This window comes from Ciconia boyciana, chromosome 2 (genome assembly GCF_034638445.1).
Source record: "Ciconia boyciana chromosome 2, ASM3463844v1, whole genome shotgun sequence".
NCBI classification, from domain to species: domain Eukaryota; kingdom Metazoa; phylum Chordata; class Aves; order Ciconiiformes; family Ciconiidae; genus Ciconia; species Ciconia boyciana.
The window spans coordinates 145,020,113-145,044,967 of NC_132935.1; the positions used below are offsets into that span (position 1 = coordinate 145,020,113).

The window sequence follows — 24,855 nt, forward strand, 5'->3', positions numbered from 1 at the left end:
AGTACTGGAAGGCTGCTATAGGGTCTCCCCAGAGCCTTCTCTTCTCCAGGCTAAACAACCCCAACTCTCTCAGCCTGTCTTCATAGGAGAGGTGTTCCAGCTCCCTGATCATTTTTGTGGCCCTCCTCTGGACCCACTCCAACAGGTCCATGTCTTTCCTGTGCTGAGGGCTCCAGAGCTGGATGCAGTACTCCAGGTGGGGTCTCACCAGAACAGAGTAGAGGGGGAGAATCACCTCCCTCAGCCTGCTGGCCACACTTCTTTTGATGCAGCCCAGGATATGGTTGGCCTTCTGGGCTGCTAGCACACATTGCTGGCTCATATTCAGTTTTTCATCCACCAATACCCTCAAGTCCTTCTGCGCAGGGCTGCCCTCAATACACTCATCTCTAGCCTGTATCCATGTTGGATTGCCCCAACCCAGGTCCAGGACCTTGCACTTGGCCTTGTTGAACTTCATGAGGTTCACATGGGCCCACCTCTCTAGCCTGTCAAGGTCCCTCTGGATGGCTGTAAACAATTTTTAGCATCAAACAATTTAGCATCATTTAGTTTCATTTCAGGTATCAGGAACTGAGGATCAGTTACAGGAAGAAGGTAATGCACCAGCTGTCTCGGAGGAAGCACGGAAGGGATCAATACTGACTGGACAGAAAAGACAATCCACTCAGAAAAGCACAAAAAGGTTCAGACTACAGAATGATGAACTTGATGTAAAAGCTGTTCAGCTTGTGAATGTCTTTGTATTCTTACCTGCATGTGTTTTCCATAACTAATGGGATAAGAAAGAAACATGATCCCACTCAAGAGGGAGTAACTTTTTAACGAAATGTGCGAAGGCAGCTTACATGTCTGATTAAAGACTCATGAATTGACAAAATCACACAAGAGTTGTATGGAAATTGTCTTTTCCCCTGAAACTAAAATTAATTTTTTGTTATGGTACTTGAAATAGTTTATTTGAGTAATATTACGAAACAAAATTACTTGAGTATGGGAATAGCCTAAGTAGCAAGTTAATTCATTTAGTTATAGAACAAAAACAAAACCAGGTAATTAGTCTTATAACTCAAATAACACACCCTGAATTGAGAATAATTACTAATTTTTGTCTAAATGTTTTGCTATCTGTTGTCTAAAATGTCTGTGTTAGCAAATAAATACCTGAAAATTAAGATAAAATTATCAAGCTGGCTAATGACCTAAACTTGCAAGAGATCCTATTCAGCAATGAGTAAGGAGCAATTCTTTTAACATTCAATACCATCACATGCAAAAAGTGGTTTAAATTCACAACTTCTTTTTCTGGATAGTCCCATGAAGGGTAAGTGGGATTTATGACTAATCCTTTCAGGGAAAGGGTCAAATTGTTATTGTTGGAAGAAATGAGAGCTTGTATAGCATTCATTGGTCTTTTCCTTCTTCTTTTATGTTATTAATATTGGGTACTGAGTAAAAGTAAGAATTTCTGCAGTTAATTAATATGATTTTTAAAGATCATTTAGTTTGGTGTTTCCCAACATGGAATATGGGATAAGGAGCATATGAAAAAGAGTATACACATCCCTCATTTCCCTCCATTAATGTATTATATTTATTCTGATTGAATCCTTTTATTTTAGGATAAAAGTGTACCTCCAGTTCCATTTTTTTAAATTATGGAGTTGAATAAAACTGAATGGCCATACTTTGTTATTGGAATTTTATGCACAATTATCAATGGGGCCTTGCAACCCATATTTTCAGTCATCATTTCAGACATTATAGGGGTGAGTATAAAACAAAGAAGTAAAAATCATCATTGTATGCTTTACCTTTTGTCATTATTTCCTAATTACCTTTATGATAAACCAATAAAATGATACATTTTTTTCAATTTGCACTGCAAAGGTGAGGAATGGGCAAAGCTCCTTGCTATGGAGAATGCAAAATGTCTGCTCAAAGTCTCACAGAGCAGTGATGCAAATCGCACATCCTCAAGCAGATCAGCTCACCGACGGTGAATGAGGAGAGGTTCTCCTGTGACGTCACCGAATCTGCTTCACCCTGAGCCCTTGAGAGAAGGCAGCATGGCAGCACGAGCACTGCAGCCCTCAAAGGCGATCCTTGCGCTGTCTTGCCCACATGTGCTCAGCCATAGCCTTTCAGAAGACAGGATGTGACACAAAGCAATGCAAAAGCAACAAGATGAAAGGGATGCGAGATAACGCTTCTGAGTAGACTTTTCATTATAGAGAGAATTTCTATAAACTTGAATTTCTGGTGTTAGAAAATGAAGTTACATTCTCAAGCAAGTGACACTTTATTTGTACTGGTGGGAATTTTCTAACGTTTTCTGTCAGAACACACTACCTTGTTGGAAAGGTATTAATATTGATACAGTGCAGGATATTATTATGGTTTTGACACTGCAGGAGAGAGACAAACTGAGTGTGAGAGTACAAGTATCTGTGTTTATGTGCGCTTATGTACCCATATGGTACTCATATGCCATACCAAGAGAGAATATATGGTCGTGTTACTTGCGTGAGTTGTAGAAGACAAAGATTATCTTATCTGTCTGCTACAGGAATCTGAATCAGTTTAGAAACAAATACAGCCCTGGAAGCTGAACCTCAGGTTCATATTTTGACTGTTTTGGGATGAGGCTCTCAGTCTTGTTTTCTTATGTTTCACCACAAAAACAGCTCTTGTTTTCTTATGTTTCACAGTTTCACCACAAAAAAAAGAAAAAAGAAAAAATGAAAACACAGCAACATCTGCATTTACTGGAGCAGTTTTTTGCAGCCAATCAAGTTGTAGTATATAACATGAAAGATACTGAAATAGCCTGTCTTCAATTTTTTGTAATAGTACCTGAGGTATTACCTTCCAAAGAACTGTTTGGGAAAAGAGTATTATGTTGGTGTTATACTTCAGTTTTTAATGCAAAGACTAACAGGAAACATCTCTGAGGGAAGGGGAGCATGCTATGCAGTTGCAATCTTTCAGCAGTTATCCCCAGATCACTCCAACATGGAAAATAATCTGGCAAAGGGCAGAAGATATATATTGGGAAAAAATAGAATTAAGGTCCTTCCTTTCTAAAACATAATTTACTCTAAAAACTTTAAAAAATATTTTCAGGTGTGATAGGATTTATAACAAATCTATAATAGAAGACTTAAATAATTTAGTTGTAAATTTTATTGCTGTGAACCAAGGTATAAAAAAAGGTAAACTGGAGTCACTCTGAGAAAACAATAAATAAAGTTTTACTAAGGTAAATTAAATTTCATTTAAAAAATTAAAAACACATAATGACAGTTACTCAACATCCAAAATATGTAAACACAATGCAACAACAAACAATATACAACATTCTCAAAGATCTACTTAAAAGACTTAGAGACCTTGAAGACCTCAAACCTTATAAAACATATTTGTGTTATCCAAACTTAGGAGCATGATCTTTATTGCTCTACAAACTTGGTGAAACCAAAACTGTATGTTCTCCTTCCTTCACAAACTATGATTTTTTTACCATATATAAAAGTATGATGATGGCTTGAAGATACTACATCTTTAATATTCATTTATCCACTGTTGAGATAAATAAGTGCATGGAAGCTTTAAATGGAAAGTTATTTCCATAACAAAGCAGACTCTCCATACAACATAAATGGTATTATTGTTTTTTATTAACATATAGAAAACAAACAATAGAAGTCTGTTTATTGCTGAGTCTCAACCTAAAAAAATAATGGATCTGTAAAATAAAACACATCATATTAAGAACAATTTCCATATTTCTCTCTCACTAACTAGTCATTGTTTAACATGCAATAATTGTCAGCCAGTGACTCCAGAAATGCTATTCTAGAGTCTGAAGACATGCCTCAGCATTTTACAGGTGTAAATTGCAGTAATGATGTAGGTTGTTCACTGATGTGTGTTACTGATTTTATCTTGCCAAAATACCAGTGAAGCCTTCATTCACAAGACATGTAAAATCACTTCAGATCTATAAACTTCAAAGAAAAAATAATCTTAGTTCAACAAGAAATGGACTTATCACTACGTGTATGTAATGCATATAGCACGTATGTAACAATAACAGGGGAAATTATGGCACTGTAACTTCAGTAAATTCATTTTCAAAATTTTCTCTTATAGGTGTTTGTAGAAAAAGGAGAGACTGCCATCAGGGAGACAAATAGCATGTATGCACTGCTGTTCTTAGGTTTTGGACTAATTTCTTTTGTAACTTTTTTTCTTCAGGTAAGTTTTTGTTACTGCAATTGCTCATGGTATTTGAGGCACCATATCTCAACTGTGCGAAGTTCTCAGTGCCTTAGTGTCAAGCAGTACGCAAGAAAAACGATGATGAACTTTCACTATCAGATAGGTTCAAAACATAGTAAGAGGTTTCAAATGTTCTCTGTGCTGTAAGCTGACCCCCATCTCCCCAGAAAAGGCAAGCTTGGGTGTAAAACCTATCCTACACCACAGCCTGTGTAGGAAAACCCAGTACTGACAGCACTGATAGTACTGATAGTAACATTGTCAGCACAGGTTTAGGTCAGATTTTGAGTCTCCTGTCTTGAGTAAATGGTTGCCTGAACACTTGCTCTGAGCTCTGTACAACGCTCCTGTCAGCATCTTATCTGGTTGCACTGAAACCACTCTGCATGTACCTACATGAACTCAACCCCTTGGATTTCTAAGAAAACATACCAAAAGTAATTGGGAAAGACCACATCATATGCTTAATTTAAGATTACTCACAGCTCCATACCATGAATGTTAAATATTTCAAATCACCTCTTCAGTCTATGGGATGCATCCTTCTGTTTGCACAGGATCAAATAGTTTTGACCACATTTTCTGAAACAGAGTCTAAATTCCCTTGTACACATAATTGTTCACAAGGGCATGTGTATTTGCAAATGCATGGAATGACATCTATTGTGGGAAAACTGCCAAGGTCATCTATAAATCAGTTCACTTGTTGCGTGACTTGATGCACATCTCATTTACATGCACAAATCCCTTTAGTTATTGCTCGGCTACTTGTGTTGGCCTTGCCCAATCATCTGCAGACTTCTGAACACCACCTTGCTACCTTCTGCCCTACACCCCTGAGACAACAGGGTGCCTTTTCTGAAATGACCTCCAGCCCTTGCCCTCTCTTCAGGCAGAACCAACCTCAAAATTCCTACTTCTGTGATGCCCTTGGAAAAGAAAAGAAATTGGTGGTAAAGCTGTTATGGATATTTCTCCACCCAAATGTGTCTGCCTGTCTCCCTCATCTCATTCCTGCATAGTCTGACCCTGCATGGCCCTGGCCCAGGAATGACAGATTCACCAGTAAGTCTTTGTGCACACCAAGTTCTGTTGTAGTCAGTGAGTATCTGTGCAGGTTCAGAGGCCTCCCCTAGAAAATAACCAGTAGCACGACAGTTTTTTTATTGTAAGCTCTTAGAGAAAGAGGGAAATCCCTAGTATTTGTACAGTACCTAAAACAAGTATAGGGTCTTACTTGTGATACCACCGAGCCTGTTACTTTGAACAGTTTCAGTTTGCGATCAGGTGCGATAAAAAAATTCCTGCACTTAAATCATTGTTTGGGGCTTGAAGACTGCCACATGGTATATACTTGTTTCTTAAAAACAATGTCTCATTCTGTGCTCTACCCTTCTAGGTTCTAAATTTAGCTTTTAAAAACTTAGATTACCTCAGTTACAGCTAGAATATTTTTTACTTAATAATATTCTTTTTTATATATATGCAGATGGTCACAACTATCTGAAAAAGACAGAAACTGTGATTAGGTAATAAAAAAGGTGTTGAGTTTTTTCTCAAACATGGTTTCACATTTGGCAAAGCTGGAAAAATCGTTACAATGAGGCTTCGATCCATGGCATTCAGAGCAATTCTTAGACAGGTAAAAGCATTACATATTTAGCTTTCTGGAGCTTTAGAAATGCTTGTTTGTTTACATGCCATAAATTGTCTTTGTGCTTATTTAAGTAGTCATGCTGTGATCATATCCATAAAGATACCACACTGATTTCTTTAGCTCAGTTTAGAAACTGACTGGACTAAATCTTCATAACAGGTGCAAGTAGATATTTTAAATGGTTTTAAAACAGTTTTATTAATATAACTAATAAAGGTCATCTTAAAACCAGTGTAAGAAAGCTTAAAGGTGATGGTGGTGCTTATTTAATAAAATGAAAGCACCCAGAAAAAGTAGGCTGTACTTTAAGAGGCTGAATCTGAAATTCGTCAGCCTTCATGGGCAGCTAACTCCATGTATAGGCTAGGATCCACAAATAATTACTAGTGAAGATTATAGGACCGGGATATCTGACTAGCTGCACTCACTAAACTGGTGGCTGCTCCTGCGTAGCAGGCACAGAGCCAAAGACAGCCATGGTAGTGGTCAGGGGTAGGAACAGGGCTCTGTTCCTGTAGGAACAGGGCTGTCAAGAGTAGATTCAGCAGCAAAGTGAAAATCTTTAAAAATAATCAGCCTGAAGTCCAAGCACAGCAGTTTCTAGTTGCTAAGCAGTGAGGAGGATGGCAAGGATCCTAACTGTGTGCATAACCTGTCTTATCACCATCGTTTGATGGTTGGCATTAGCTGCTTCCGGGAGCTAGTGCTACGGCAAGCTGCCCAGCATCCCTACTCTGCTGCAGCGTGTGTGATGTACTGGTGCAAACTGGTAAGCCCTACCTGGGAGTCACAGCCTGCACTAGTACCTGCCCTGCAGGCTTGCCAGCTCTTCCAGTTCATATTTCAGCACAGCTACAACTAATTCAGGTATTTTTGCCCTTCTTTTGCTGCCATTGCTACCCTTACCAGTTGTTTTTCCTACCAAGTAATTTTTTTAAATTCACCAAGTATTTTAAGGAAATGTTGGTATTTAGTATCTTATTGTCAATCCACAGCATAAATTCAATCCTTCCCTAAATTTTTAGAAAATTTTACTCCCAGTTGACCCAGCTGTAGGTGTGCAGGTGATCCCTGAGGTCGTAGAGAGCAGAGCCATGTGAGACTAGACACATGACTCCCTTGCCTTTCACTCGCTACAGACCGTGGCCTACCCCAGCCACGCTAGTCTGACACATCGGCAAGTCTGGGACCAAAGAGAAGGTTTCCAAACAGGCACGACCCCACCACTTCTTCAGCCCGTACAGCTGAGTGAAGTTCTCCTGGTCTCCACAGAGGGTCATTTCCTTCTTGAGAAGTTCCCAGAGCCAACCTGAGCCACATCAGCTTCCCTTTCATTAACCCTGGAGGCCCAGATGTCCCTTCTTTCTGGTTTATATGGGAAGGGATTATAGGTCACCTCCTTGGAAATTAAGTCCCATGAGACTTTTTTGACTAACCCAGGAGGAAAGCGAGATCTCTTAAGACCATGCTGAATCTCAACAGATCCCTGGAGGAAGAGCTTGAAAGACCCTAAAGGTAACAGAAAGGTTTTCATGGTCTGAAGAGTCAAGTAGTGTCATTACATTCACTTTTCTCACTCTGGTATGAAAATAGCATCCACCTGGCATCATGTTCAAGTATCAGGCACTATGGCAGTGGGACCTGGGAGGATGTTGTATATTAGCACCAACACGTGTGGTGCGTTCTCTATATCATGTAACACCAAAGCAGCCATCTGGCTATGCCAGCCTACAGCCACATTGAAGCTGTTTGTTTTACATCTTTTTTTTGTACTGTATTTAAGAATACAGTACATTACTGCACTTAAAAGTAATCCCTCACCCACAATAAAGCTCAAAGAAATAAAAATGTAGCATGTTTGTTGATGTCTAAAGATTATGCATTTATACACTTATGGTAGGAAATATAAAAGCTCTTACAGTAACCTTATGAACAGTTATTACACAAAAATACCATACTGTTGATAAGAATTATGTATGTATAAAGTAATACAAATACTTAGATTGTTTCATGATAATGATCTTTTCATTTTGATATTTGGCAAATCTGGAGGAAAGATAGAGTGAATATTTTATTTTTACTTCCTGGGTTTAAATAAGACAAATGTTTTGCATTTAATTCAGACGTTTTACTTTTCAAATAAGTTCTTTAGAGTCACTTCTCCCTCTGACCAGTTAATCTGAATTGCTAACGAGATACAAAAGTATATGATTGACAAGATTTTTTTCTGCAAAAATAGTGTCTTCCAGATGAGGAAGAGGTAGTCTTGAGTAATGTCCCAGCACTGCGTATCATTTTACGTATGTCTTCTCAGACACCACAGAGATTTTTGCAGCAACACTCAGACTTTCAAAACACTTCACAGCAGACTTACAGATTTCATAGTACTTATAACTGACAGAGAAGTAAGATGTGTTTTTAGCTTTATAACAGCAGAAAGTATATTGTTTAGTTAGTAATCTTTGCAGATGCATGTTATACATCCAAGTAATTGTCCCTAAATCGCAGATTCCTTAGTATTGCTATTTCATAAGCATCTGATCATCAAAAACATGTTAAATTCACAAGCAAAAAATTATTGTAAAGCTACATTTAATATGAAATAATGTGGTGGTGTTTGTGCTATTGCAAAAAGGATATACGGATTGTTAACACAACTTAGGTTTGAGTTTTGTGTTCCTGTATCTTTAGTAAACTTTTAGGTCTATTGTATTTATGGTTACATGTAAAGAACACCATATTGTGTGTGTCATCCCATTGTAATCCAAAGTGATTAAGTTCTCTTATGTAGCCTCATTCGGTGATGTGCAGACTAAAGTTTTTAAGGTTATAATAACTCTATTTCATGTTGTAGGAGATCAGCTGGTTTGATGATCCCAAAAATAGCACTGGAGCATTAATCACAAGACTTGCTAATGATACCTCACAAGTGAAAAGAGTAAGTAACAAGCACTGGTAGTTTTCATATCTGGTTTAGCATGGAGTAAGCTACAGACTGGGTTCGATAGGTAGAAATCCTGCACACACAGTCATCTGGAAGCTGTTATTATCTATTAAATAATATAATATTATTTATTAAATAATTATTTCTTAAATAATATTTATTTTGGTGTCACAAAAAATTTAATATCATAATAGTAGGTAAGATATGTATTATATATATACATATATATATATGTATATATATATATAAAATCTTTGCTTTTAGTTCATACTAATGTTCAGCCCTGTTATCACTAGTATAAATGAGTCATCCGGGGAGCCTGTTTATTAAAAGTTCGTTTTCCAGCCTGCTTAGATGGCTAGACAGCATCGTGTTTCCATGCTAAATGTTACAAATAGTAACAAAATGCTTAAGTGTATGCCTCAAAATGAGGATTGCTCTCATTGCAGCACTGTGTTTGTTCACATGCTTAAAGTTAAAAACGGTCAGAGAGAAAAAATGGTCATCTTGGTCTCCGAGTTAGGAAATGTCATGTTTCAGGAGACCCGGCAAGTTTGAAGTCATGGTTCTATGTATAAAAAATATGAGATTTATGAAAGGTCATTGTGTTTTCTTGGGCAAAACCTGAAAACACGGACTAAAAGTCTGAGTGAATAGATGGAAACAGAGGAGGAAGACTAGATAAGATAGAGAAGACTTGAGGGAATGATCTGTACAACAGAAAGGTTTTTCAAAAGATAAAGCATCCAGTTCTGCAGAATATTTAGACCAAATCAAGCACTTTCAGATGTCCTCTGGTGAATAAATCTCAATTGTCTAGGTAACAAATATTTCCTGTCTAGTTTTCAAATAAAACAGAGTAATTTACAACGGTTTAATTCTTTCCAGGCTACACGTTCCAGACCAGCACTAATTGCTCAAAATGTAGCTAATCTTGGGACTGGGATTGTTTTGTCATTGATCCGTGGCTGGCAGCTGACTCTTCTGCTTTTAGCCATTGTGACAATTATTGCTATAACAGGAATGATTCAAACGAAGATGCTTGCTGGACATGGGAAAAAAGATAAGAAGGAACTGGAAATCACAGGAAAGGTGAGTTCAGTGACTTTATCTGGTTTTGTGTTGTACTATACAGTGTTGCTTAATAGGTGATGGATCAAGAATATACTCAAAGAAGTAAAAGTCTGCATTGTTGTATTGTTCTGACAAAATGGTGATATAGCAAATATGAAGCTGAAAATTGAAAACGTGAGTTATTAATTTATGTTCTCAAACTCTTTGTAGCATTCAGAGCATACTAAGCATTTTAAAAGTCCTGGGTCCCTCATGCCTGTCCTGAGTCTGCATTTGGGTTCCCTATTCATTCCCAGTACTCTGCTTTTTTTCTTTTTCCTAATTTCTTTCCAGCTTGTTTCCTTTCAGAGCCCCTCTCTTCTACCTGTCACATATCTTCTCTTTCTCTCACCTTGCAGTTGTCTGTGAGCTTAGTATAAAATGGCACAGTATAGAAACCATCACTAACAAAGATGCATGAAAACTTCACAGCGACAGTGTAGCTGATCGTGCCCTGCAATCCCTTGCTCTGATTTTCATTCCTTCCCCTCTCAGCTGGGAAGGGAAGCAGGAGCCTGGGAATCTGCTTCCAAGGAAAATGTGAGTGTGGCAGCAAAAAGGGAGGGTGTTATTTCATTTCATAACTTTGAGGAGAACTGTTTTCTCACTTCCCAAGATGTGCTGTCTCAGGACAGACCATGCTTTGTGGGGACTGGGTTTTTGACACACCCCAAGCAACACAGCACCTCTGTGATCCTCTCTTCTGCCCTTTTGCTCCTTCCCGTTACACCATGGTCAGCTGTGCAGAGGAGTCTGGGCACAGCAAATCTTATTCTCTCTTTCCATGATCTACATTAGGAAAGTTTCTCAGAGGCATTTCTGTGCCTCCAGGCTGATTAGAAAATGGTTTTGGGTGTTTACTCCTAGCCCTTTTAACACTAAAATAAAAAGAAAGGAAATTCCTCTTGGTTTTGCCTGCCAGGCATTTTGGTATAAATCTACATAGTAATGATTCATTGTAAGGTCAAATCACAAGGCATCTGCAGAATGTTGTCCCCGACACATGTAAATTAGTATTCTTTAATAATATTTTTTCCCAGTAAAAACGTAACAAATAGTCAAGAGAATTCAAGGGAATTAACTCATCTTTTATCTATCATGAATTCTACAACAGTTTTCAGCTGAGGCTTACAACGCAACTTGAATTTAACAAACAAAGTCTCACAACGTTCTTTTGAAATAAGTATCCAGTGCAATCATTGTATGACCTGGCTAAACTTGTTCTCTATTTTCTATGTCTCTTTCCAGATCATACAATGATTGCACTGGCTACTCACCAGCCTCGGCTGATAACAGCGGTTGGGAAAAGGCAAGAGAGGGTAATGCAAGGACCAGAAGTGAGACTTGGAAACCTCTGTGAGCCCACAGGTTGGCTGTTAGAAAAACAAAGAAATTGTCCAAAACAATCTTGCTTCTAAGAAAAGCAAACTCATTAAAGGCGGTTAGTGAGACAACTGTAAAGTTTCTCAGCCTCAAAGCATATTTAAATTGGCTGTGCAGAGAAAAACTTCACTTTACCTGTTTGTAAAACTATTTTTATCAGTAATACAGACAGAAAGAAAACATTATGTTTGCTTTCTAGGGGCCAGATAATATTTACATGTAGTTATGTTAGTTTTTCCATGTTATTTCAATAGCTTATCCCTCATGTTACTTTGTCTATTGTGTTTCTTATTTGTAGATTGTCTAAGCATTTATTCTACTTACTATGTAGAAGTAATCATGTAGAAAGAAGGGTCTGCCAAATGCATGGGTATAGTTAAGTTTCTGGAGGTTAGCTCTCATGTTTAGAGCTGCTAGGCTTTTCCTTTTTCTTACTGAGTTGAAGGCTGAGTCATGTTTGCTTCCAAGCTGTTTTCTACACTTACAGTAAAGGCTGATGATTCACAAGCCTAGAGGTGTTTTGTTACACGTTAAAATAAGGAGTTAAAAGAGATTTATTTTTAAAAGAATATATGTGTTGAAAAAAGGAAACCTGTTCTTCTTTACATGATAGAGTAATCAAGAAAAAAATCCACAATACTGTCACTAATTATTCATAAAGTTTTGCCAAGCAAGTAACGTTGCTGAGTGCATTCTTATGCACTGAAATATTTTAAAGTTATCTCGTAGTCAAGTTGTTTACAGCTGATTATCACTATCTCATGCCAACTTATTTGGAGACTATTGGTGAGAACAGTTACATGATTGTTAGGCAGTGACCTGAATAACTGATTTTGGCAGACTATGTTAATCAAAATGATTTTTTTCAGATCCCCAGTTTCTGGCAAAATTTAAAACATATGTATTTCCATAGCAATTCAGCAAAATGTTTCACTCTCAACTTATCAAGCAAACCTGAGGGAAAACAAGTCCCAAGCATCTATTTTTAGCTCTAGGTAAAACTCTACTCTTCTCTTTAAAAGAGGGGTTCTTCCTGGAAAACTGCCTATAGATAAATGCCATCTTCACACATGAGAGATAAAAATAAACTACTCTCATTGAAAGGTAGTGGAGAAACAACATAGCTAAAAGAGAGTAAATGTATTTCATGCCTTCCTTATGAGCAGCAGAATTCGTCATACGCTTATCTAATGGAGTCAATTAGCTCCTGGTACAATCCATGAGCACATGATTTGGAGTGGTACAGACACTACGGCGGGCTTCTGTGAAGGAAGTGGGATTCCACAGTGTACAAATCTTACATGGGTGACAATACATGAGAAAGAGCTTGACTCCCAGGTCCCAGGTGACTTTCTAGACAGTGGATAATTTTTAATTTTCTTTTCCCATAAAATGAGTACATTGGAACTAAATTGTGAGCTGAAATGAGTATAGTGCACCATGAATATACCCTGCAGTTCCAAATGCATTCGCAGATGATGGAGGCTTGTTCAGTTTATCCTGACTGGACTCCCACAGTGATTACAGCTGCATGGCATCATCCTTGTGGCAGGTTACACAAGCGCACTGGAAAATAAAATCCCATTGCTGTCCTGTGCTAAAATGTATGCTGTCTCAACTTCACTGCTATAATCCATGCTAATTGGATATTTTTAACAGCAGCATATCTACAAATGTTGCAACCACACTTTCAACGGTATTGTAGACATACTTCTATTGCAGTTATTCTATTTATCAGATTATGTTTAAAAAGTTCCATATAATCTTGTTTTTTCTGCTGATGAATATCTGCTCTCCAACACAGATTGCTTCAGAAGCCATAGAAAATATTCAAACTGTTGTTACTTTGACTCAGGAAAGAAAATTTGAGCTTATGTATGGACAAAGTTTGCAAGCATTTTATAAGTAAAAAAATGCTTCTTAAAAAAAAGTTATTGAAATATTCCTTTTTAATATGAACATAAATTAACACCAATAAACTGAATCACAATTTATCTCTGTCAGTGCATCATGAAATCTTTCATTCCAAAATCAGCTTTGACATAAAAAATATAGATTATCTTTCCCTTCAAGCTAATGTTCTCAACATTTTAGGTAATGTTCTAAAGGTAATGTTCTAAATTGTTTTGGTTTTAATTCTCCATGATGTTTTTGTTGGCTGCTGTAATTCTGGAAATAGAATTATTCTTATAATCATGAGCCCTTTCTTCTGAGGGGATCTAATGTTTAACAAACCAAAAGTCAGTTTTTACCTGTATGTTTAGGTAAGGTACCTATAAAAATCAGTGGGACTTTCCTGAGGAAGAAACCAGAAGGGTGGACCTGCATAGCAGCTTCTGTATTTGTTCACTCTGCTATTTCATTGAAGTACTATTGTAGATCATGTGAAACCTCATGAATTGTCACTTGCTTCAGTTCGATGTAAGATAAAGCACAAAGATTTGTTCTATTGAAGTAATTTCTGCTTTGTAGAAATTCTAAAGTTCACGATGATTTCCTCAAATTGGAACTTTCAATTGCAACTGTATTATAATTTTGAAAATAATTTTAATGAATGTATGAGGTGAAGACAATAAAAATTGTACATGCTCAAAATATTTAGAGTTAGGGCAATTTCTTCTTCTAGCCCAATAGTCTCATCGGTTTTTGCAGACAGAGAGGAAACTGAAGTGTACAGGAATTATGATGTCTTAGGTTAGGATCTTACAAAGAGCTGGAGATTATTTTACTTTAAAATACTAAGGACTTGTGGTTTCTTTTGAATTATAGGATACTCTTCACATTCTTGATTGCTACAAGTGACGTACAATATGATTGTGATTACATGGGGTTTTTGTTACAGAAATTCTGTACAGAAGGCACGTATCTTTGGATTTACTTTTGCCTTTACACAAGCTATTATGTACTTTGCTTATGCTGGGTGTTTTAGGTTTGGTGCCTACCTAGTGAGAAATGGACATATGCGGTTTAAAGATGTGCTTTTCTGAGTATCTCTTTGTTAGATTCTTTTTTGTCCATGTGGGAGAATATGTTTGATTTTTCTGTAGGTATCATGAAGTCACGGAGTAAAGAACTGAAAAAATCAATAAATACTTGTGTCTTCCATTCTTCACCCTTACATTCCCCTTCCTTCCTTACACTATTACAAATCCAAAATAAGTGATGCTTTTAGACTGTGTTTAGCTACCTACATACAATTTCCCTTGTAATCAGCTTGCCCAGGGTGAAAGGAAGGCAACATGAAGACAGGCAAAGCAAAGCCATCCCTTGTTTTCATGGCCAACAAGGTTTCTTTAACAACAGAATCACATGGCTTAGCTATAGGGAGCATAGGTGGACCAGATTAAAAGGTAAGTGGAGCAAGTAATGAGTGAAACTGAGGTGAGGAAATTATGAGCCCTGGGAGAGGTGGAGAGCAGGAGAAACATTCAGCAAACACCACATCTGAAACACCCGGCCAGAGCTGAAAAAGCTTCTCCAAGTGTTTCCAGTGAGTTTTCCCATCGACTGGCACCTTTCCAACCTTCTCTTTCCTCCCTCCCTATCTATCTCCAGCATTTAACCAAGTCTTTTGCTTTTCTCCCTGCAGCTGAAATCCCTGTCCGTGTTTGTCAATAGCCACCTTGTCTCCCATGCACATTCCGTGCTTGCTTTCAGCACTTGCCACACTCTTGCCTGGCAAAAAATGCTGCTGAAACTAAAGCTGCTTGTTACCCTGATTACACCAACCCCTTCTCAGATACCAGCATTACCCTCCCTTCCCCTACGCATTCAAGTGAATCCCTTCTCACTGTGTATCTTCTCTCCTGCTGCCCTTTGCTCATCCCAGATTTCATGCCTCTTTCTCATCTCCCATTTGCCTTTTGCCTTTTTCTCCTGAACTCAAAGATTTGATTGTGGCTGGAAGACTGGGCTATTCACAGGAAATGTGGAATGGCAAATTTCTCCATAATCCTCAGACTGCTTCACAACTAATACCTTCAATTTTATAGATGAAGGAACGGAGCTGCAAGGAACTAACATCCTACCACATCTCATGCATTAAGAACAGAAACAGAAATCAACACATCCTTTTCTAATAAATCCAGTCAAGTGGGCAAGGAAGGGAAGCTTAGAGTGCTACTCTCCTCCCTACAAATATATTATGGATTTTCTCAGTAAGGAAAAAAGTCACAGAGTTTGCAGTAGACAGCTCTCACCCTACCTCAGCCTTATTAATTAGTATTTATCTGAAGCCCCTAATCTGCCCATAAAAGCTTTTCTTGCCACATCAATGTCAATACATTTTTCTCCTTTTTGTCTTTACAGAGTGTTTTCAGCTATTGTATCTGGTGCAATGGCATGAGGACAAAGTACTTCTTTCACTCCAGACTATGCCAAAGCCCAGATGTCAGCAGCCCATTTGTTCATGCTGTTTGAAAGAGTACCCTCCATAGATAGCTACGGTGAGGAAGGAGAGAAGCCTGTAAGTAAGCATGGTGTTATGCACAGCATAGCATATTCCTCTAATTTATTTCAAGCCTGTTTTTCTTTTTTTTCTCCCACTCACATCATAGCTACTGAGAACAAGTACTGTGTGAGCCCATTCACATCTGACTCATCCAACCAAACTGGGGTTAAGCTTTGCTTTGTGTCTTCTCCTGCCAAAACCTCACCTGTCTCTTGGTGAAACTTCTTTAAGAGCCAGTGGAAATAGGGTTAATGCAGCAGAGATCATTTTTCAAGACTTTCTTGCATGAAGCTACCTAAGCATAGATCTTGAACATATAACTAGGCCTCTAATATTTAACCAGAAATTTTTGAGCGATAACTTATTTTTAAGTTGTCCATAATAGATTGTCACATACTTTAGTAACTAACAATGTATATGAACATATGGGCGCATGTGGCCTGTCATATAACAAAGAGGACAGAGCGTTCCAGAAAACTATCACATATATATTATAAAACTTGTGTTCATTATGTATATATATATGCATATATATGAGCACATATATGCACACACATAATAAAGGAAAATAGCTATGAAGTAGCATACGTTTGAGCTGTTATGTTTGGTCATTTGCATATGTCTATACTTACATTTTATATATACTCATTCATATGAACTATATTTCTTCTCGTGTAGGCATATATCCATATTACATAGATCATATTACATTTTATAGTAAATTAATTAGAAAAGATCTTTAAGTAGAAGGATTGATTCTGTGCACAGATCAAAAATAGTAGGCTATTTTCAATATCTCTAAGGACAAAAATTAAAAAAAAATCAACAAGGAACATGCCAAGAATCTGAACGAGGTCCTTGCAAAGCAGACAGAAGTCAGCCACCTAGAGTTATTGTTACTTTTGAAAATGTAATCTTGTTTAACAGATGGTGTAAGAGATGCTGTCAGAATTTGTGTTTACGGAACAGAATTTTAATTAAAATATGCCTGCAGAGAATAATATTTAGGAGAGAATTTGTGTTTTCACAATAGCTTATCACTACATATTAAGTCCTGGGAAAAAAAGAAGTCTGATCCTTTGGAAAAACTCCCGCTGACCTCTTTTATGAATGCTCTTCATAGTCTTTTATGATCTGTTACATTAGCCTAAAAAATTGACCTAACTCTACTGTTTCAATCAGAAAATATTTGGTGGAAACATAACATTCAACGATGTGGCATTTAACTACCCAACCCAACCAGAGGCCAAAGTGCTCTGAGGTTTGAACATGAACGTAGAAAAAGGACAAACTCTGGCTCTTGTTGGTAGCAGTGGCTGTGGAAAGAGCACTGTTGTTCAGCTGCTTGAGAGATTTTATGATCCACTCAGTGGAGAAATGGAAAGTGTTCCACATCAAAGTTGCAGGTACATGATACATGCTTACTCTCTTTTATTAATATAATTTATTTGCCTTTTTTTCCCCTCTTAAATAATCTCATTACATGTTTGCTAGTGTAACTACTCACTTTTGTCAATGTTTCTAATATAATTTTTGTAATATTTTTGAAAATGAAGGGCAGAAACACATGGATTTTCAATATTCTCTATGCAATCATGGGAAAAGTAGAAGGAAAGTAAAATTTCTGAATTTCCCATGCCATTTCAAGTTACTAGAACAAGATCCAATGGAGAGAAGTTGGTACATTGGCCTGATCAGAGCCTCCTGGTATCACTGAGGTTTAGTTTAATTACAGTAAGGACAAATTGTTGGAAATTTAACAGCAGCACTGCTTAGGGTAGCCACTGGACTTCATTGCATCGTCACCTAGCATGTAAAAACTAAGTAAAGGGAAGATGGAAAAAAAACCTGCAAAGCTCTTCTTGGATCTTGAAACATCTGGAGGCTGCAGATAGATGTCTGTGCATTCCTAGGACAATTTTGTACTTGCCAAATAAAATGATCTCATATTTCATCTGTTTCTTCACTTACATCTGTATTTCATCCATAGTTAGGGCTTCAGTTCAGAGGATCTGGATCTTTTCTCTAAAAGTCAGAGAAAAATGTGACCACCGGACTTCCCAAACCCAGATATCTGCCTCCCACCACAGTCCTGACTCCCTGTGAAAGGCAAAACTCTCATCTGTAGCTCAAACTGAACTGCAGCCTGAATTACAGACAGCCTCCTTGACAGATGGACATGCTGGAGTGACCTTTTGGCTTCTTCTCCCTGGAGTTTCTATTTAGTTCCTGATGCTTGTCAATGAGAGTGTGACCTTGAACTGTGAGATATCTGAGACTGGAAAAAATACTTATTCAGTGCTTAATCATTTAACTGCTTCTATTACATTATGAGAACAAGAAGACAGATTAATCTCATCAACCCACACAGAAAACAGCTGGCAAGTCAAGCTATTCCTTACAAAGGTGTCCCTACTCTCATGTGCACACAAATACAATTTTTCTTGTAAAGATAGAAACATGTAGCCTATTGTATTGGGTCTGGCTGAGATGGAGTTAATTTTTCCCAGAGCAGCCCTCAGAGTGCTGTGCTTTGTATTGGCAGCTAGAAAGGCGCTGATAACACAGCAGTGTTTTGGCTCCTGCTGAGCAGTGCTGGCACAGCATCACGGCTGTCTCTCCAACATTCCCCCACCACCACCAGAATAGGCTGGGGGTGGGCAAGATCTTGGGAGGGGACGTAGCCAGGACGGCTGACCCCAACTGACCAAAGGGATATTCCACACCATATGATGTCCGCTCAGCAATAACAGCTAAGGGAAAGGAGGAGGAAGGGGGGCATTCGTTATTTACGACGTTTGTCTTCGGGAGCAACCCCTATGCTTACTGAAGTCCTGCTTCCCTGGAAGTGGCTGGACATCACCTGCTGATGGGAAGTAGAGAATAAATCTTTTGTTTTCCTTTTCCTTCCATGTGTGGCCTTTGCTTTTACTTTTATTAAACTGCCCTTATCTCGACCCATGAGCCTTTCGTTACATTTTCTCTTCCTGTCCAGCTGAGGAGGGAGAGTGACAGAGCGGCTTTGGTGGGCACCTGGCATCAAGCCACAGTCAACCCACCACACCTATCATTTTGTAGTTGATCATTGTACTGAGGAATCCAAGCCTCGGGAATCCAAGCTCTCTGCAATGCCAGGTGCTGTATAAACAGAACGAAAAGATGATCTGGGCTCCAAGAGTCCAATGTCCCGGTGCACCCACAGGCACAGGACAGTGATTTAGTCCACAGCTCATTAGTTCTGCTTTAGACAGAAGTCATGAGGATAATGGACTGATGTTTTAGTTTAGACAAAATAAGTCTTTGCATAATGGAGACAGTTGAACTTATAATTGTGGATGCTAATGTCCAGATAAGGCACAGTGGGAGAAGAGGAGTTCAAGTGCTGATACATAGAGTTTTACACATGTATCTCATCTTACATGAGCAAGTGGTGGTAGATGCATTTTTCTCACTGATGTACAAGGATGATTTTCAGGTATGGGATTAGGGACTACTGTCCATTACTGTCCCCCCTTACTGTTATTTGAGAGGCGAGGGCATCTGACTCCCAGGTCAGCATAATAGAGACCGGATAAAGCTGCTAATAAAGGAAGTGGCTGTGGAAACACTTTGTGGTATAGATCTTCTACTGGTTTCTGAAATAGATCTTTCTGTCACCAGCATAGTACCAAATGTCTCTAGTACTGATAGCAAGATGGCAGAGAAAGTAGATCTGTATTGGCTCTTTTAGCTAGGGTGATAAACAAGTGGGGTGCAATACAGTGGCTTCATACAGCTGGAGTTTTTCCAAGGTTCACAGAGACATCTGATGTCATTGTATTGATTGCAAACATAACTAGGCTTTAACACGCCTCTCCCCATCTCTGCTGCCATGCATAAGTGCCTAAGTTAACAGACTCAGGGCATGAAATAGCCTGAGTTCCCTGTCTGCTAAAGGCCTTAATGTTGCTAAATTTAAAAAAAAAACCACAAAACCACCACAAACAAAACCCAGCCATCTATAAAGTACTATGATTAAAATATATTATTTTTTACTTTTTAGCTCCTGGATGGCCAAAATGCAAAGACACTAAATATCCAGTGGCTGAGAGCTCAGACTGGTATCATCTCACAAGAACCAATGCTGTTTGACTGCACTATTGCTGAAAACATCGCATATGGAGATAACAGTCGGCAGGTGTCATGTGAGGAGATTGGCAGTGCAGCAAAAGAAGTCAGTATTCATTCCTTCATTGAATCACTACCAAAGGTAATTAGGCCCTCATTTCCAACTTGCAACTGGGGGAAAAAACCACAGTGTCTATTCATGCTTTCCTAAGTAAATACAGGTTAAAAGCATTTCTACTTCCGTGACTTACTGAATTAGACATTGAAATTTGGGGGCTTTTTCCCCCCAGAAGACAAGCAGAGAGCTAGGAGGTGACAGTGGCTGCAGGCACTTGCTCAGTCCCACTGCTGCAGATGCCTGAATGGGAGGGGTCTTCATCTCTGCAGGAGAAGTGCCTGTTAACAAAATAACCTGGGTGATATCGGTACTCAGGCAAGTCATTCTAGACAGAAGAGAATGGAGCAACAGACATGCAGAAAGTACTGAAAAAGAGGCTGGGTACTTCCCTTCAGTTAAGCGAAAGCAGCAGGAAAGTGCTAAGGCAGCCCAAGGAGCGCTGGTCTCACCCTCCTTTTTACAATATCTCATTAGCTGGGTGTGTAAAGTCACACACAGAGTTGGCTTGGAAAAACAGGCAGAAACCCACCATCTTGTTCCTGCTTCCTTCTCTCCCTTTCCCTGTTTATACCTGTTGTTATCTCCTGGTTGCATCTGATGTGACAAGATGAGTCTCTGGTACAGTGGATCTTTTTGCTGCAAAATAAATAGCATCTTGGAGGGAAGAGCAGCTTCTGGTTTTCTACATTGGTTGTGAATAATTATGCTAGGGAAAAAAAAAAAATCCAGAAGCTGATCTGCTCACGTCCTGCTGAGCAGCTGCTGGCAGGTGAATGCAAGCAAAGGCTCTTCTTACCTGCTGTCTGAACTGATCGGCTGAAGCTAACACCTGCTTGTCAGCTCACTCTTGTGGAAAATATGGGCTAGGACAAATATTTCTCAGTCAATAAATTCCCACAGGCTTAGGAGGTTGGTGGGTTTTCCCTGCCAAGCCTCATCCCTTAGATGAGAGATGCACATTTGTTCACACAGCAGGTAACAAATGGGGGAAGCACAGAGCTTGAATCAAATTTCTTGAGTAAATTTGTGTCAGCTTTAAAATAGGGTGCGAGGCAGATGAGATTTTGAATTTGTCTGGCTTCCCATTCATCCTAAATCACTCTCAGTGTCTCTCAGGCTGAGTTTTCTTCTTATGGAGAACCGGAGTGGTGAAAAGAAGACCTGACTGCACAGGCTGCTTGGTGCTAAGCCGAGTCTTGGGTTAGCTCCTATCAATGTCACCACCTCCCTCTCACACCCTGCACTCAGCTTCTCTGCATCTTGGTCCCCTACCCAAAACAAATGACACTGCTCTTGCTCAGCATCACGGGGTTTGCTCTCAGTTAAATACACTCAGAAATGTGTTTCTCAGCTCAGCTACTGTTCGTAGGCTCCTCACCCATGCTTGCCCTGGTGACTGGGAAAGGGGCTGCCCCAGACCCATCACTCAGTGGAAATGCAGCTCAAACGTCACGCTCCACAGGATTAGGTCCAAATCCAGGTTTACACTTGTGCTTACTCTCTATACCTAGAAATACAGTACACACATGGGAGACAAAGGAACCCAGCTCTCTGATGGTCAGAAGTAACGCATTGCTATTGCCCAAGCTCTTGTACGGCAGCCCCAGACCCTGCTGTTTAGATGAAGCTACCTCTGCACTGGGTACAGAAAGTGAAAAGGTACCTTGGCTTTGCAAGTTGGCTGGTCATGCCAACAGGAGGCTTTTTTTTGTAACAAACAAACAAACAAACAAACTTACCCACCCCCCATCCCAAAAGGAATTCAGTGTTATCAATTTTCAAAACAATTTTATTGCAACATTTGGCATCTTTGTGGCCACCGAGCCCAGAACATGAGGTGACATTAAAGAATTCATAACCTTCAGAGTATTAAAAAAAAGGGGGGGAGTTAAAAGTGTGTGTACTAAGTACCCCATACCTAGCGCTTAGAAACTAGAATACAAAATTATCCATCATGCTATTTGATTATACCATGATTTTATAATGGAACCATTTGGGGGATTAAGTTGTAATTATTTAATGAGTGGGACTGAAATTTGGAGCAGTTTCCCATGTTGCTGAAAGTGAGAGAGAAAGTACATGGCTTGTCAAAGGAGCCAGACCAGTTTGTTGGGGACAATTTCTAAAACTGACCAACTAAGACCTGCCTGCGGCAGTGAGGAAGGGCCAGGCTGCAACCCTGGAGAAGTCTGCTTGACCTGACTTCTGGGGCAAGTGAAAATATGAATGCATGTACACCAGGCAAGCACTATATTGTCTCCTGTCCCCCACCCCAGACGTACAAACAGGGATCTGAACCAGTTATCAGGGGTAACAGTTTTTCACCTCCAACGCCATAGAAACATCACCTCCGTTATTGCTCTATCACAAATAACAGATGACAGACTAGGGGCACCACAGGTGGAAACAGCTGCTGTATTTGTTTTTAATTCACCTTTTGGTTTGCTCATTGTCCCCAAAGTGCTGGATAAAGCCAGAGAATGTTGCACCTGTATCATGATAGCTCACGACCTCTCCACCATCCAAAATGCTGACAAGATTGCCATGGTCCAGAACGGCAAGGTCATAGAGCAAGGGACCCAACAGCAGCTCCTGGCTGGAAAAGGCATCTGCCGTTCTCTGGTCAACGTTCAAAGAGGGCCATACAATGTGCGATAGTGGGCAGTACCTGTTGCTGAAGTGCAGCTGTACAGCTGGTTCAGTCTTTTGTATGAGACTACTAAGGATGTTTCACTACTTCTGGTTTTGGTAAAATCCTGTAAATAGTTCCCTAAAGCCCCATAACTAATAACTAACTGAGGTACATTTGCTTTAAGAACCGAACCCTCTTCTTCCACCAGCACAAAAGCTGTTTTTACATCTTCAACACCGACAGGCCCAAAGCACCATTCCAGAGTACTGTCCAGAGTACATGCGGTACTGTCCAGAGTACATACGGTCCAAAGCACCATATGACTGTTTCTAAATAAATGCACGTGCAGCCCAGAGCAGGGGAAAAAGTGTTGTAGTAGTCACTTTAGCATTAGTATCAAGGCTTGTTGAAGCCTTAGGCTGCAAGCTGTGAACTTTCAACAAGATCCACTGACCATGCACTGAAATTTACTTGCCTACATGAAGGAAGGCCCCTGAAACCAGTGCACACTAGAAAGGTAAGGAGGCTTCAACCTTAGTAGAAGCTGCAACCTTAGAGATAAGAGAAGAATGGGCCTGCCTAGAGACAATGAAGGGACCCAATGAAGAATGGGAAGACCCCAGACCCTACTACTATTGTTGGTCCGAACTGTCTCCTGAGAGGAGGGGAATTTAAATTGTAAGGGTATAATTGCCCAGGGATTTCTTTGTCCTGGGTCCCCCTCTGGAGGCACCCAGCTTGAGCTGTTTTCACCGCTGTACCAATCAATAAATTTGTCTGGCGTACATCATATCAGAGACTCTGCTTCGGGAAACCTAGGGCCAAGCCATAGGGGAGAGGAAGCGCCCGAGAGCGAGTGTGCATGCGTGAGCGTGCATGCGTGAGCAAGGAGTCGAAAAGGGGCACCCGTCAGCTCAGTGGAGCTGCCGCTGCAAAGGGACTCTGGTCCTAGCAGTTAAAGTCTCGGGCGGTGTGTGTGCCACTCCTGGAATGGCGTGTGAATGCTCGGGCAGCAGCTTCTCCTTTAACAAAAGGAAGCCTGTTGGGATTGGCAACTGGCCCAGTCCCACCAATGCAGAAACCTGGCTCCTATTCTCACTGCACTAATGGGTGCAGCCAACTTCTGCAACCCCCTGCTTTAGTCTCAGTGTCTTCAAAGCAAATGGTGCCTGTCCTATGACAATGGGACTGCACAGCTTAACCACCCTGACCTGAAATCAGAGCCCCTAACTGCATTATGCTCCTTCTGCATTGATTACACATTTTCCCAAATCCACACAGACAAAAAAAACCAAACCAAAACAAACCCTGTTCAACACTGTATGCTTTAGTCCCACATGGTCCATAGAGCATAAACTTAGTAGAACAACTTTTAATCAGAAATGCTTTACTCCTTACAACAAGGACATTAACACCACACTGGTGAATTCATGCATCCACAGCACATAACAAGTAGCTCTGACAACTCACAGAATTTAATTTTGTTCTCTCTGGATACACTTCTGTCTTCAGGCAAGGCACAGACTGTCCCAGCTGAACAGGAAATTCTGCTTACGCTGGTGATTGAATGACATTTTCTCAGTGATACACTTGCTGAAATAATTTTCCTTTTTCCATATTTCTGCCAGGATTTCTATGCTCCCAGAAATCCCCAGAGAGGCAGGGGTAGGTGTGTGAAAAATAAATGCAAATAAATGCAAAATTACACCCTTCATCAGATTTCAGGCTGTTTCAAATGAGTGTTCAAAGCAAACTGTCCTTGTCACTGTTGCAACCAGGTTTACTAACTGAGAGGTGAAAGGTTGTAGCTGTCAGAGAGAACTTATAAAAAAAAAGAACAAAAATCATCAGACATATCTCGATCCAAAATCCTTATCTATCTCACAGAAATCACAGTATCATAAAGACACATGCTTCGCTAACCGAGAGATTTCAGAAAGTCATTTACTTCCGAGAAAGAGAGTGGGTTATTATAAGCACTCCAGAACAGGAATGGATTCTCACTCTGTATGAGTTTTGGAAGACCTCAAATCAACCATTAAACAATGAATGGTTGTCAGATTTAATTGAGACAGGACGTACAAGTAGTCCAATAAAGGCAGGGAAGACAAAGGCTGGAATAATGAGACTGTTTTCTGAGGCAAAAAGACACAGTATAACACACCCT

The 24,855-nt window shown here is 39.6% G+C and overlaps 1 pseudogene; it reads left to right on the top strand.

The window, feature by feature from the left end:
* Positions 1–22,714, top strand: part of LOC140647264 (ATP-dependent translocase ABCB1-like) — a 48,867-nt pseudogene extending 26,153 nt beyond the window's left edge.
* The last annotated feature ends 2,141 nt before the right edge of the window (positions 22,715–24,855 follow it).